This window comes from Myotis lucifugus, unplaced genomic scaffold (genome assembly GCF_000147115.1).
Source record: "Myotis lucifugus unplaced genomic scaffold, Myoluc2.0 scaffold_258, whole genome shotgun sequence".
NCBI lineage: Eukaryota > Metazoa > Chordata > Mammalia > Chiroptera > Vespertilionidae > Myotis > Myotis lucifugus.
In genome coordinates this window covers 1,325,609-1,341,269 of record NW_005871306.1, presented here as the reverse complement: position 1 = coordinate 1,341,269, position 15,661 = coordinate 1,325,609, and positions in this window count along the sequence as shown.

Genomic DNA, 15,661 nt, shown 5'->3' with positions numbered 1-15,661 from the left:
GGGGATATCAGAGAGCCGTTTTGGCCTGATCCCACAGGCCAGGCCCAGGGACCCCACTGGTGCATGAGTTCGTGCACCAGGCCTCTAGTTTTAAATAATAGGGAAAATGGAAATAAATCTATTTTAATATAGCAGAACTACTAAAAAAATAACTTCACATCTTTCTGAAGGAACTTTTTTTTTATCATCACCTGAGGATATGTTTATTGATTTTTAGAAAGGGAGGAAAAGAAAGAGAGAGACAGAGAGAGAAAGAGAGAAATATCAATGTGAGAGAGCAACATCGATCGATTGACTCCAGTACACACCCCAACCAGGGATGGAACCGGCAACCTTTTGGTGTACAGGACAATGTTCCAACCAACTGAGCCACCCAGCCAGGGATGAAGGAACATTTTATAGGCATAAAGAATATGTCTTTGAAGAATTTTTGATAATATTGTAAAAGGTTTATGAAGCAATGTTAAGTAAAAAACTATATGCATGCCCTAACCAGTTTGGCTCAGTGGATAGAGCATCGGCCTGCAGACTGAAGGGACCCAGGTTCAATTCCGGTCAAGGGCATGTACTTTGGTTGCAGGCACATCCCCAGTAGGGGGTGTGCAGGAGGCAGCTGATTGATGTTTCTCTCTCATCAATGTTTCTAACTCACTATCCCTCTCCCTTCCCCTCTGTAAAAAATCAATAAAATATATATTTTTTTAAAAAAACTATATGCAAGCCCTAGCTGGTTTGGCTCAGTGGATGGACCGTTGGCCTGCTAACTGAAGGGTCCTGAGTTCGATTCCAGTCAAGGGTACATGTCTGGGTTGTGGGCTCAAACCCCAGTAGGGGGTGTGCAGGAGACAGCCGATCAATGAATCTCTCTCATCACTGATGTTTTTATCTCTCTCCCACTCCCTTCCTCTCTGAAATCAATAAAAATATATTTTTAAAAAACAACTATATGCAAATAATACTAAATCTGTAAAATACATATATTTGTGTGTATACATTACATATATTTTATCAGTGCATAATAAGCAGGTTAGTTTTTTAATGTTTTGTTCACTGCTGTATGCCCAGAACCTAGACCTGGGTTTCTCAATCATGATACAATTGGCATTTGGGGCTGGATAATTTTGTTGTTGTGGGGCCGTCCTGTGCACTGTAGGATGTTTATCAGCATCCCTGACCTCTACCCAGGAGATGTCAGTAGTACCCATCCCCCGACCCAATTGAGACAACCAGAACGTCTCTAGATGTTGCCAAATGTCTCTTGGGGACAAAATCAGCCCTGGTTTAGCACCCCTGGCCTAGACCGTATAGTAGGTGTTAGGTAATATTGTTGGATAGTTCAATGAGTTAGAAAAGATACAGGGAAATTTCAGTAGTTTTCTGTCACTACTATGATTATTTTCTCTTCAGTACATTATTGTATTTTTTCAAATTTTCCACCATAACCATATGTTAGTCCCATTCATAATCCTTCGCCCATAATTCCAAAATCCACAAATCTCATCTGGCAGCAAATCTGGACTCCTCTAAGTTTACGTGAGGGCTTTCATGACCTCAGGTGGTGGGGATTCTTATACATTTCTCTGAAGAAATACTGACGTGTTATTTGATATTCAGTTTAAGCAAAACGCATCTAAAATCTGAAAAAAAATCTGGCTCACAAAATGAATCTTGCCCCTCGGTTCGGAGACAAAGGGCTGGGAGCCTGTATTACTGTTACAATCAGCTAAACAAACCAACAAAAAAACATATGACAAGCATCATGAAACTCCTCTACTCGACAGGATAAATGAATTAAGGAGGTATTAGTAAGTAAACACTCACCCAAAACTCTCTCCAAAGAAGTAAATTGTGGAAAAAATAAAAACAAAAAAGTATGGGCTGCTGTAGTCATCTGACTTTACAGTTGAGGGAACAGGTGCTCAGAGGGTTTGGAACCCCAAGTCCCACAGCTGGCGGAGGCTGGTGCAGGGCTGGGTGGGGTCCGTGCGATTGCAGTGTCTCCCGTCTGAGCCAGCACCCTAACTGCTGTCTTGTTTGCTAGTTTGTAGCACACAGCACAGCGCCTGGCAGAGCAGATATCCATGATGTCGGTTAGATGAATGAATGAATGTGCCCCTTCCCGGGCATGAGGGGAATTTCTGAGAAGGCCAAGGTCATCTGAGTTTCACCTTCAACAGGAAATAAAGCAAGGGAGGGCTTGGCAGGGGCTAGATAAGCCCCGGGACCGACAATAAATGTTCCGTTGTAGAGTTGAAACCGTCAGGGCGATAACATGAACAGGGGTGCCTTTATCAGTTGTGGGGACGTGGGCTCTGGTGCCAGACCCTTTGGGTTCCAATCCAGGTTCACCGTTTACTAACTGCAAGTTCATTAATATTCTGCACCTCAGACCTCTCATTTGTAAAACATGATAATGCTGAGACCTCCATCACAGGCTGCTATGAAGACAAGATGAGTTCATACCAAAAAAATGCTTAGAAGAGTGTTTGGCCCATCCTCAGTGCCCATTAGCTCACTTGCGGGTTCTTAGCCGCCATAAGTGGCCAGCCCAGTGAGGCATCTTGCCCAACAGTCAAGGCTCTGGGGTTCACTCTCCTGCTCTTCCAGTCATGAGCTGCGTGGCGAGGCGAAACCACTTTCCTTCTCTGTGCCTCAGTTTCCTCACAGATCCAACCTCAATAATAATACATCCTTCTGGAACCTTCATCAGAACTGAGTGAGCTGTTGGATGTCAACTGCTCAGCTCAGTCATTCCTCAGCAACGGTGGCTATGTTTATGAACATCACCAATGACAAGTATCTGAGAAGCAGAGAGGTCAGGCAGCAAGGACCTCAAGGTGCACAATCCCCAGTTCTTTCCACGAGAATGCTGCATCCCAAGTGTGTTATGGGACCACTGGCGGGCTCCAGAATGGCATTAGCCGGCATCTGGGCAAAATTATTATTACTTTTTTTTATTAAATATGTTTTTATTGATTTTTTTTATAGAGAGGAAGGGAGAGGGATAGAGAATTAGAAACATCAGTGAGAGAGAAACATCAATCAGCTGCCTCCTACACACCCCCTACTGGGGATGTGCCCGCAACCAAGGTACATGCCCTTGACCAGAATCAAACCTGGGACCCTTCCGTCCGCAGGCCAACGCTCTATCCACTGAGCCAAAGTGGTTAGGGCAAACTTTTAAGTCATGTATTTATTTCCACAGTTTCTATCTGTGACAAGCAAATCGGTCTCCCATTTATATCGTGATGCAGAGCTTCCTTTTTATATAAATGTAGTTAAGTGTAAATAGTGGGTTGGTTTAAAGAAAAATATTAAGTAAGTACTAGACGAGGCAGTGACAGATACAGCAAAAATCGTGAAGTTCGTACACGAGGGGCTGTGCTGAGAGGTGCTGTGGTAGACCACATCTGCCGATTAAAATAGCCCAGCACGGTGGTCAAGGGGCCCCGCCGAGGACTGCAGACAACAACGGTTTGTGTGATTCACCTGGCGTTCTTTTTTTTTTTTTTTTTTTTTACTTATTTATCTTTAAAATAAAAATAAGATATATTATGGTATTTTTGTAACCTTATTTTTAAACTCAACATTATTGGGAAATGTTGGGGTCCAACCCCAGCCGGCCCAGGGGTTCCCAAAGGTGTGGACGGAGTCAGCGAAGAAGAAATGACACGGAGACAGCGTTCAGTTGATCAGCAGCCTAGCCAGGTTCTCCAGCCAGGTTCTCCCACCCGGCGTTCTTTATTAGTGAGTCCTTCCTTTCACTGAGTAAACGCTGACCTCATCCTTCATGGAGTTCCTAACCACAAGTTAGAACCATGTTATCAACTGTCTTGGCCTCCAGTGTTCAGTTCTTCCTAATTTCCCATTCTATGTCATTAACGTGTGTGTGTGTGTGTGTGTGTGTGTGTGTGTGTGAAGAGAGCGATCTTTGTGAACAAAGGTCACACTCCCTTTCCTTACTCACACTACCTACTTCAGTAATGGACACACACAGGGGGCTTAATCATGATAGTTTTCCGTGTGTTGTGTCCATGCCTGAGGGTTTTTAATCCTCCCAACAGCTTGGTAAGGTAGATAAGGTGCCAAGTTTTACAAACAGGGAAGAAGTGAGGCTTACAGAGGGGATGTAGGCCCAAGAGGAATTTGAACTGAGGCAGCCTGAACTTCAAGCCTAGTCTTAACTACTACACCACATGGCATCCACTTTTTTAGATGTCTTGCATGGATACGAAGATGGGAGGGAGGGAAGGAGGGAGGGAGGGAGGGAGGGAGGGACGGAGGGAGGGAGGCTATTTTTGAGCCACCTATATCTTGGGTTCTCCTATGTGCTAAGCATTGGACACACATTATCTTTAATCTTCATTCATATAAAGTCCCTGCTCAGAGAAAGGGTGGTCGGTAATGTTGTAAAGGTTTATTATTAAGACATTTGCTATTAAGGCCAAAAACTCTAAAGTCAGACAAACTAGGATTCCCACCTTGGACCTGCATTTAAAAGCTGGGTAACCTTGGGCTGGTTATTTATACGGCCTGGGCCTCAGTTTCCCCATCTGTAATGGGGGTGATGATATCTACTCCAGAGGGGTCCTAGAAGGATCAAATGTGTGTACCTTGTGCCTGCTCTGTGTCTTGTTCTCCATGTGTGAGCATTATCATTGTTGCTGTCATTATCCATACAACTTGTAAATCTCAGAACCAAACTATCAATCGAGGTCCATTTTAAGAGCGTAAGGAGGTTGTGAGTTGAAGTCGGACTTGAACATCAGGCAGTGTAGTTGGAAGGATAGCAGCTCCCCAAAGAGAAGAACCTGTATCCTATCTCCAGAACCTCGAATGGCAAAGGGGAGCTATACTTGCAGATAGAACCAAGGTCTCTCATCAGCTGATGTAGCCTCGGGAGACAATCCTGGATTCTCCAGGTGGGCCCAGTGTAAGCACAGGGGTCTTTAAAATTGGAAGAGAGAGGCAGAAAGGAGTCAGGGGAAATGTGACCATGGAAGAGCAGCACTGAGATCCAATGTTGCTGCTTTGAGGCTGGAGGAAGGGGCCAGGAGCCAAGGAATGCCAGCAGCTCTGAAGCTGGAAAAGGCCAGGAGATGGACGCTCCTCTAGAACCTCCAGAAGGAGCGAGCCCTGCCAACACTTGATTTTAGCCCAAGGAGGCCTGTGTCGGACGTCTGACCCCAGGGACTGCAAGTTAATAAGCTTCTATTGTTTGAAGCCACTCCATTTGAAGTCATTTCTTACAGCAGCCATAGGAAGCTCTTACCTGCCAGGAACGATTCAGATTTTGGCCTCAGATTTGTAAGGAAGTCAAAGGTCTTGAAAACTTGCCTGATGGAGGCAGCTGTGTTGCACTTGGCCTCTGAAAATAAACTAGACGCTTTCTGCTTCTCCACCTCCCCTGTGTGGGGGACCATGTGCTCACTCAGGGGGTCTGTGCAGCGCGGGGTGGAGCAGGCTCTGGCCAGAGACAGACAGTGAGGCTGTCAGTGGGCCCAGCCACCAGCAGGCTCCAGGAGGGAGCAGGTGGAAGCCGTTCCCAGCTGAGCCGAGGGTGCTGGCATTTTGCAGGGCCCGGAAGTGGCTTTCTAGTCTCCAAGTTCCAGGGCTCAGAGTGATCGCTGCTATTTCCTTCAGCGAGAGCTCTGGTTAAGACAGGAAACGCGCTGCCCCGGGCCCTTTGCAGCTGGCAGACATCAGAACACCAAGGTGTCTCCTTTTCCTTCCAAGTGTGGCTGCGCCCACCAAGGGCGGGAGAGGCTGACTGAGTCTGGTGGGCTGTAGAGGGCATTTCCTCACGTTAAGGCCAGCTCTTCCTCGCCCCTATGTAAATGGCAGGATCATTTACATACGATACCATGCAGGTCTTCAGTTTTGTTCTCAGTTTTGACAATTATATACAAGCCTGTAATTAATATCCCCCCAAAACAAAAGATGGAATGTGCTCATTACTCCAGAAAGTCCCCCTTACCCTCATGCCCTTTTCTAGGCAGCACCACCACCAGCGCCCACAGAGGCAACTACAGATCTGCTTTCTGTCGCTGTAGACGAGATTAGTCTTTTCTAGAATCTCATAGAAATGGCATCCTACAGCGTGTGCCCCTTTGTGGCTGCTTTCCTTCACTTGGCACAATGTGAGATTCATCCATGCCGTTGCGTAACTCATCAGCTCATCCCATCCTATTGCTCAGCAGTAGTCTATCGTGTGGACGTACCTCCTTTTTTAGAGTCTGTTTTGTCAGATTCATAGGTACAGACAACAGACTGATGGTTGTCGGATGAGAGGGTGGTTGGAGGACCCGGTGAAAACGCTGAAGGAATTGACAAGAACATATAGGTAGTTACAAAAGAGTCACGGGATGTCAAGTGCAGCATGGGAAAGATAGTCAATCCTATATAATAAAAGGCTAATATGCAAATCGACTGAACAGTGGAATGACTGGTCACTATGACGTGCACTGACCACCAGGGGGTCAGATGCTCAATGCAGGAGCTGCCCCCTGGTGGTCAGTGTGCTCCCACAGGGGGAGTGCTGCTCAGCCAGAAGCCAGGCTCACGCCTGACAAGTGCAGCTGCGGTGTCAGGAGCCTCTCCTCCCTCTGTGGCAGCGCTAAGGATGTCCGACTGCTGGCTTAGGCCCGCTCCCTACGGGAAGCGGGCCTAAGCCATCAGTCAGATATCCCCCGAGGGCTCCAGGACTGCGAAAGGGGGCAGGCTGGGCTGAGGGACCCCTGCCCCCGAGTGTATGAATTTCGTGCACCAGGCCTCTAGTAATGTAATAACTGTGTATGGTGCCAGGTACTGGAAATATTGGGGAAGCACTCTGTAGAGCATATGATTGTCTAACCACTATGAGTACACCTGACGACAATACAAGATAATATTGCAAAGAAGAAAAGTCTGTTTTGTGGTTGGGTTCTTTCCAGTTTGTGGCTGTTATGAATAAAGCGGCTGTAAACATTCACACATGAGTCTTTATGTGGACATTTGTTTTCATTTCTCCTGGGTAATACCCAAGAGAAAATAGAATTGATAAGAAAGGCCACACGGTTCTCCCAAGCAAATGTGCTTCCTTCAGCCATTAAATAACAGAACCATAGTCAAAGCTCGGGTTGCTCATCTCATCACCCACACTCACTACTGTGTTTTTGGGGTTTTGTTTATGTAGCAATTCTATGAATTTCTATCTCATTGTAGTTTTAAACTGTATTTCCCTGATGACTAAAGATGTTAAGCACCTTCTCACGTGCTAATTGGCATCTTTGTATACTCGGGATGCAAGTTCTTTATCACGTATTATGTCTAGCAACAATTTTCTCCCAGTCTGAGGCTTGTCCATTTCTTAATCATAACTCTGGATGAACAGAAATTTAAATTTTTAATGTTGTCCAATTTATTTATTTTACAGTTAGTGCTTTTTGTGCCCTAAGAAATCCTTGCCTGGCCCAAGTTTACAAAGATATTCTCTATGTCTTCTTCTAAAAGATGTCTTCTTTTAACTGTTATATTTAGTTCTCTGATCCATCTCAGATTTTTTAATTTGATTGATTGATTAATTGATGAGAGAGAGAGAGATCGATTTGTTGTTCCACCCATTCACACGTTCATTGGCTGACTTCTGCATGTGTCCTAACCGGGGATCGAACCTGCAACCTCGGCACACTGGGATGACACTCTAACCAACTGAGCTACCTGGCCAGGCCACCTCATATTTATTTTTGTGTCTGGAAAGTGAACCAACAAACTCCATGGCCTAGAGATATGAGGATGACAGTTCCTAAGGTCAAGGTCTAGTGCAGGATCCAGCAAGTCTTTCTTTACATAGAAGCACATAGGGCCAGATAATGAATATTTTCCACTTGCCAGGTCATATGGTCCCCACAACTTTGCCTTTGTGGTATGAAAACAACCCTAGATAATCAGTAAACACAAGGGCATGGCCATGTGCCAATAAAACTATTTATGGACAACAAAAGTTGAATTTCATATAATTTTTATATTTCACACAATATTCTTCTTCTTTTGATTTTTTTTTTACCAGTTAAAAACGTAAAAAGTCATTTTTAGCTTGTGGTTTATAGGAAAACAAACAGCAGCCAGATTTGACCTGCAGCCTCAGGCCAGAGCTTGCCAAGTCCTGGGCCACTCAGCAAGACAAACATTCAACAAACAGGAGCACACGCTGTGATAACAGCATGAAAATAAAGAGCTGTTCTGTGGCTGAGAGAATAATAGGCAGTGGATAATCCACTTTGGGTGAGATCAAAAGGAATTATAGCCAGGCCACAATGAGATACCACTTCACACCCATTAGGATGGCTATTACTTCTGGCAAAGAAAAGATCAAGTGTTGGTGGAGATGTGGAAAAATTGGAACCTTTGTGCATTGCGGGTGGGAATGCAAAATGGTGCAGCCACCGTGGAAAACGATAAAACGTTAAGCATAGAACAACCACGTGATTAAGCAATTCTTCTTCAAGGTACATACCCAAAGAATGAAAGCAGAGACTCAGATATGTATACACCTCACAGCAGCACTATTTACACCAGCCAAAGAGTGGAAACAATTCAAATGTCCATCCACAGATGAATGAATAAGCGGGTGTATGCATATAACGGAATATTATTCAGCCATGAAAAAGAACAAAATTCTGACACGTGGATAAAACTTGAAAACATTACACCAAATGAAATAAACCAGACACGAAAAGGATAAATAGTGTACAAATCCACTTATATGAAGTGCATAGAACAGGCAGATTCATAGAGACAGAGAGTATAAAAGAGAGGGGCTGGGAGGAGGGGGGCATGGAGAGTTATTAATGGGCACAGAGATTTTATTTTTTGAATAATGAAAGAGTTTTGGGAATTGATAGTGGTGATGGTTACACAACACTGGAGATATATTGAATGACACCGGATTGTATTAATAATGGTTAAAATGGTCGATTTTTGTGTCTATTTTACCACAATAAAAAAATGAAAAAGGAATTATAACGAAGTGTCACACTTGGCACAGAGCCCAACAGAACCATGTATTGCATATCAATTCATTTACTCTTTACAACACGATGAGGTAGGTTCTGTTATCAACATCATACCCATTTAATAGATGAGAAAAGTGAGGCACTGAGGGTTTTGAAAACTTGCAAAGTCACACAGCTAGTAATCGCAGAAAGCAGGGGTCCAGCCCCAGCAGCCAGGCTCTGGGGCCTGTACTTTCAGTTACCACACTGCGCTCTCTCTAAAAGGGTGATTCTCGACCATGGCTGAACATGAGCGTTTCCTGGGAGCACCTGGTTAAACCAGAACCTCGGGGAACCAGGTATCTGTGGGTGCAGAAGCTCCCCATGCTCCCCATGGACAGCCAAGGTCAAAAGGAACTGCCTCAGAGGGCAGGCTTCTCTCAGGAAATGACGCCTCAGCAATGACCTCGAAGATGAACAGCAGTCGTGTTTTTATCTTCCTGTGTGCGAATGACACACATCCTGGTAGTAATGACAGTTAATGCTTATTGAGCAGTTACGCCCCAAGCATGACACTAAATGCTTCTAATACTTCATCTCGGTTAACGTTCACCATGATCTCAAGAGGTAAATGCCATCATCCCCATTTTACAGATGAGGCAACTGAGGCCTAAAGAGAGTGTTGTTGCTTGCCGAGGCCACACTGGTACTAAGTGGCAGGATGGGGGCCCAGGCACGTGCTGTCCAAGCTCAGCTCTCCAGCCTCCCTCCCCAGGGAAGCTCGCCAAGGGCGGCCTAGACCGGAGCAGTGAGAAAGGCTGGGCCTACTCTTCTATGGCTGGTTTTGTTTTATTTTGTTTTCTGCACACGTCCGCCTGTGGTGAGGCCCCTCAGGCACCCCCACCTCTTGGTAGATTGAGTCAGAATCTTGGCGGGAGCTCCAAGGACAAGGCTTGTTCATGCTTCTGAATAATCTTGCTCTGGGGTGAAGAGGAGGCGAGGTGGGGAGGACTTTGTTGGGTAAATTTAATGAATTATCTAATAAGTAGAATTCCAAGGCCTTTACTCCAGGGAGGTGTGTGTGTGTGTGTGTGTGTGTGTGTGTGTGTGTGTGTGTGTGTTTGTTTGTTTCTAGGTCTGGATCATGTCCACAACCTAGAGCAGGCCTATCTGAGGGAGAGGGTCACCCCAAGGAACACAATATGATAGGGAAGTCTCTTGACTTTTCCTTTCAATTCTGAGAGACGGAGACCATGTTTTGCTTATTCATAACACTAACTCCAGAACGCTGTCTGGCAGGCAGGATAGTTGCTCATTAAGGTGTGTGGAGGGGCCCAGCTGGCATGGGTTGAGTGTTGACCTATGAGCCAGGAGGTCATGGTTCAATTCCAGTCAGGCCAGGTGCCTGGGTGGCAGCTCAATCCTCAGTGGAGGGTGTGCAGGAGGCAACCCATTAGTGATTCTCTCTCATCATTGATGTTTCTCTCTCTCTCTCTCTTTCTCTCTCTCTCTCTCTCTCTCTCTCTCTCTCTCTCTCCCTCTCCCTCTCCCTCTCTCCCTTCCTCTCTGAAATCAAAAAATATATATTTTAAAACAATAAAATAAGATGTGTGGAGCACATGGATATGTACAATGGGGGTTGGGGGGGAAGATGCCCAGCAGAAGAGGCACCTGAACTGAGACCCCTGGCTGAACACATGTTAATACGTGGAGAGGGTGAAGAATGTCCCACGGAAAAGAAACTCCACATTCCAAGTTCAGATGAAGCTTTTCGGGTATTCCTTGTCACCCATAACTCATAAGAAAACTGAAGATCAAAGAAGGTTAGTGATTTTGTCAACTACCACATATCTAGAAAGTACCAGAGTTTGAATTTGAACTTGGGCCCCCAGACTTTTCTCCCAGCATTCTTTCTACTGGACATTGGCAGACAACCAGAGGATAATACAGGTGAATAGATTATATTTCGTGGCAGCACAAGGACTCTAGCCATCACTGCCAATGAAAAAAATCATAATTAACAGCATTAACTACCATTTATTAAGAGCTTACGATGTGCCAGATACTGGTCTGGGTATGTGAAATGCATTATCTCAATAGATCTTTCCAAGAAAACCTGTGGCATGGAAGCTATTCTCATCCCCATTTTACGAACACCAGGCCCTGAAGCGTTCGTTAGCAGGCCTCAGTTTACTGGACCAGTCAGGAGCAGAAGGTCAAGCTCAGGACTCCAAAGCTGAGCCACTATCCTTCAGGCCTGTCCGTCAACTCAGTCCTGGCATCAGGCAGCCTGGCCCTTGGCTGTCGCCGGGTCAATGATGAGGTTCATTAATATTACACCTTCCTTTCTAGGGCTCTTAATGTCTCTATTTTAAGAGAACGTTCACAGTCCTTTGACAAAATTTTCCACTTTTCAAAACCGGGTGTTTTGATGTCATGTCTTGGGTGATGGAAATTTTTCTAGTCACAGGCTGTGCATAGTACATAGCCACAAAGACTATGAACAGGCCTGCAGAGTAGATGGTTATCAGCTCAGAGTCAGCACCCCTATGCACCTTCCCCAGACCCCATGGCGGCTAGTCAGGAAGCTGAGAGGGAGGATATCTCCCCACCCTGGTGCTTCTCCCCACCCTGGTGCTTCTCCCCACCCTGGTGCTTCTCCCCACCCTGGTGCTTCTCCCCACCCTGGTGCTTCTGCCCATCCTGGTGCTCCCACATGGAGAGAGCCCAGCTCCTAAGACCCCTGGCCTCTCTCTGCTCTTTACCCACTCTGCTCCAGGAGAGGAGTGCTTAGTGTAGCTGGTTGATAAATTTGGGAAAAATAAAACTAGTTTCCTTGTGGAGTAGGGAGCAGCCTTTGGACTCATGTCCTCTGCTCCTGTGTTGGAATTGGAGGAACCGTTTAATCCTGAGGCTGGTGTTGGAAAGCCTCTCTCTCTCTCTCCATCCCTTTTCCTCCCTCTCTATTTCTCTCTCTCTCTCATTCTCTGTTCCCTGTGTGGGAGTTACTCGATGTCAGTCCATTGAACTTTTTCCAGCATAAGTTAGCCAGAGATGGTTACCTCTGCGAGAGAAAAACACCCACAGGACTGTCTGCACATGGACGGTAAGAATTAGAACTTTAGGTCCAATGCCTTCATGGAACAGCTGGGACCTTGAGGGGGGACTTTTAAATTTGGGGTCAGGGAGACCTTGTGGCTGGATGACTAAGAGCACAGGCTGTTGAGTCAGGCAGTCCTGGATACAAAGCCCGCCTCTGCCATTTGTTGGTTATTCATTGATGGGGGCGCATTACTTAACTTTCCAAGCCTCGGGGCGTCACCTGTGCCTGCAGGGTAAGAACAGCACCTGGCTTCCAGGGCAGGTCCTGCAATGAAGTGCGTAAGAACCCGTGGCTGTGAGCGCAGTTATTCTTCTAGATTTCTTCTGAGACGTCACGCAAACTGGGGATGTAAATTGCAGAAGAGAGGCTGAGCAGGAAGGCCGTCAAGAAGCCCTTTCTCCAAGGGGATGTTGCTTTCAGAGGCACAGAGCGGGGAGCTCAGCCAGCTGTTTTCCAGGAAATAGTGCACTTAACCCAGGGTCAGCTCTACATTTTAAAGATAAGGCCGTGTCAAAGGCCTGGCGAGAGACGAAAACAAACAGGATGATGAACAAATCCAACCACGCCGCATAAACTCTGAGGTCTCCAAGATGCCATCAGAACCCTGAGTTCGGAGTGGCTCCATCTCCATCAGGGCAAGGAATCAAAGCCATCATCCATATTCTATTGACAACTACAGCACGAAAGCCATGCTCAGCATCAGACGGCCAAAGCAAAGGCTCACTGGACTCTCGGGAACAGTAAGATGTAAATGGTTAATCCAGACCCATGGGCTCAGGGACTTGGCATTGAAAGTTTCTTCTGCCAGAAAAGTTCTTGCCAAACCTCTTCTCTGCACTGCTCAACCTTCTTATCTCAGCTCAATTGTCACCTCCTCCAAGAAGCCTTCCCAGTTCTCTCTAATGAAGCAACACTCTGAGTGTTGTCTATGTTTCTCTCCCAGCAATGCCAAGTTTGTAACGAGATGTTTCTGTGATTGTTGGATCGGTGGCTTTGCCCACTGTGAGTTCCAGGCGGCCAGAGAGCTTATCCACTGGATTCACTATTATAGGCCAGGGTAAATCGGTTCCAGACCCGAGATAGAAACTCTATGTATCTTTATTGATTTAATGATTTTGGTAAGTTCCTTATAATGATCACTCATTCACTTACTCAACAAGGACTTAAATCTTTAGCATATCGCTATTCGATGATGAACACCATCATTAGTTCATGCAATTAAACATTAATTAATTAGTAACCTGTGATTGCATACTATCTGCCAGGCACTGGCATGGGCAATGAGAATACAGCCATGACAAAACTCTCCACCCTGATGGAACTTGTAGTGGGAAGAGGTGTCAACAAATACATAAATATGACACATGTCCAAGGAGTTATAGTTGCTTTGGAGAAAAATAAGTAGGGGAGGGTGGGTCGGGGAACCGTGGTACAGGGAGATGCTGGAGAAGGCTTCATTGAGCAGAGACCTGAACAAGTGAGGGAACCCAGAGTGGCCATCTGAGCGATCATTCCAGAAAGAGCATCAGGCACAAAGGCTCTGAGGGGCACGTCCTTGGCAGTGTGGGTGCAGTGAGGCGATCAGAGAGGAGGAGAGGGTGTGGGTCACTGAAAGACTTAGGCTTTGCTCTGAGATGGGAGTCATTGAGGAGGTCTGCAAGGGGATGTGGCATTTAACATTACAGTGGGGCCTCGACTTACAAGTGTCCCGACTAACGAGTTTTTCGAGATACGAGCCATCTCTCGGCCGACTTTTTGCTTTGAGTTGCGAGCTAAAATTCGGGTTACGAGCCAGCTTCAGATACCCCACCGCTAGTTGGCGCAGCAAACGTCACAGTGAACGCCACAACATCAGCCCAGCATCATGTGTCATTGTAATGGTGAAAATTGATTTGACATACGAGTAATTTGAGTTACGAGCTCCGTCACGGAACGAATTAAACTCATAAGTCAAGGCTCCACTGTATTTTCAAATAATCCCGCTCTGGAGACTAGATGGGAGGAGGCACAGCGGGCTGGGGAAGGGGAGAAGCTCCAGGCAGCCCTGTGCGGGCTGGACCAGGGCGAGAGCAACGTCAGACTCCTTGACAGTAACGTGGAAGATGCTGCTGGACTGAGTGTGGAACGTGAGGGGAAGGAGGCATCAGGGGCGAGTCCAGTATTTGGGGCCTGAGCCACTGAATGGAGGGAGTGGCCATGAGCAGAGATGGGAAGACTATGAGACGAGCAGGTAGGAGGGAGGTGGTGATGGGGCTTGGCCATGTGACAGTTGAAACTTTTTATACCCTCAAGTGGAGATAATGACAGGCAGACACAGCCCTTGCCCCCGGCCCCTGTTCTAGTGACAGCATATGTACCACCTAGTGCCAGGTGCTACGAAGGTGAGGGGATGTGAGTGGCAACTATGTTGTAGGTGATCGGTGGCCTTTGTGGGAAGGTGACATGAAAGCTGAGACCCAGGACAGGGGACAACAAAGACAAGTCCCCGAGGACCCGATGAGCTTATCGAGCTGAGGAACAGAACGGCCACTGTGGCTGGGACAGAAGAAGGGGGACGACGGGAGGAGAGAGGCGAGGTGGCGGATGCTCTCCTTGTCAGAATCCGGAGGGCTTCCCGACAGCCCGGGTTTTACCCAAGTGATGGGAGCCATCGGCAGGGTTAGGGAGGAAGGCTGCTGGCCTCTGATTTCACTGTTTTATTAAAGGTGACCTTGAGATGGATGAGCATGAGAGGAAGACAGTGGAGACTCAGGGGAATGGACTGGGGTGTCTATTACGGTTGTCCACCCAAAATCTGACATTGGCTCAGGAGGTGGAGGAGACAGAACAAGTCAGAGATGTGGGGCCTGTGTTGTAGGTACAGACGGCAGGACACACAGCCTGGCGAGGGGATTAGAGGAAGAAGAATCCAGGATGACGCTAGGGTTGGGGTGAGTAATTGGTTGAAGGCTTCCAGGGACTAAGGAGGGGACAGACGGCAGGAGAGGAACCCACGTTTTATTTGGTCACATTAAGTTTGAAATGAGTGAGGAAGTAGGAACAGGGGGGTGCATGTTGGCACTTTTTGTAATGTTAGCGAAATCTTCCATACAGACAGACCAGCGGGCGATTCAGAAGAACCTAGCTGCGTGAGTTTTCCCACAGTGACCCATCTGGGTAACCGGCCCCTGAAAGTCCCTCTGTGCCACTTCACTCATTATCCCCTCCCCAAGGTCACCACTGTCCTAGCCTTTCATGAGAGACAAGTTTTATGGGCATTTTAAAAAATATATTTTTATTGATTTCAGAGAGGAAAGGAGAGGGAGAGAGATAGAAACATCAATGATGAGAATCATTGATCAGTTGCCTCCTGCACGCCCCCCACTGGGGATGGAGCCCGAAACCCTGGCACGTGCCCTGACAGGGAATCGAACCATGGCCTCCTGGTTCATGGGTCAATGCTAAATCACTGAGCCACGCCGGCCGGGCATTATTGGCCTTTTTAAACCTTTGAATAAGAAATGATAATCAGAGATAAGCATGGGGCATTGTTCGTGTAATTCTCAGAAAAATACTTCATCTGGTTTTTCTTTTAGACGGAATCAGA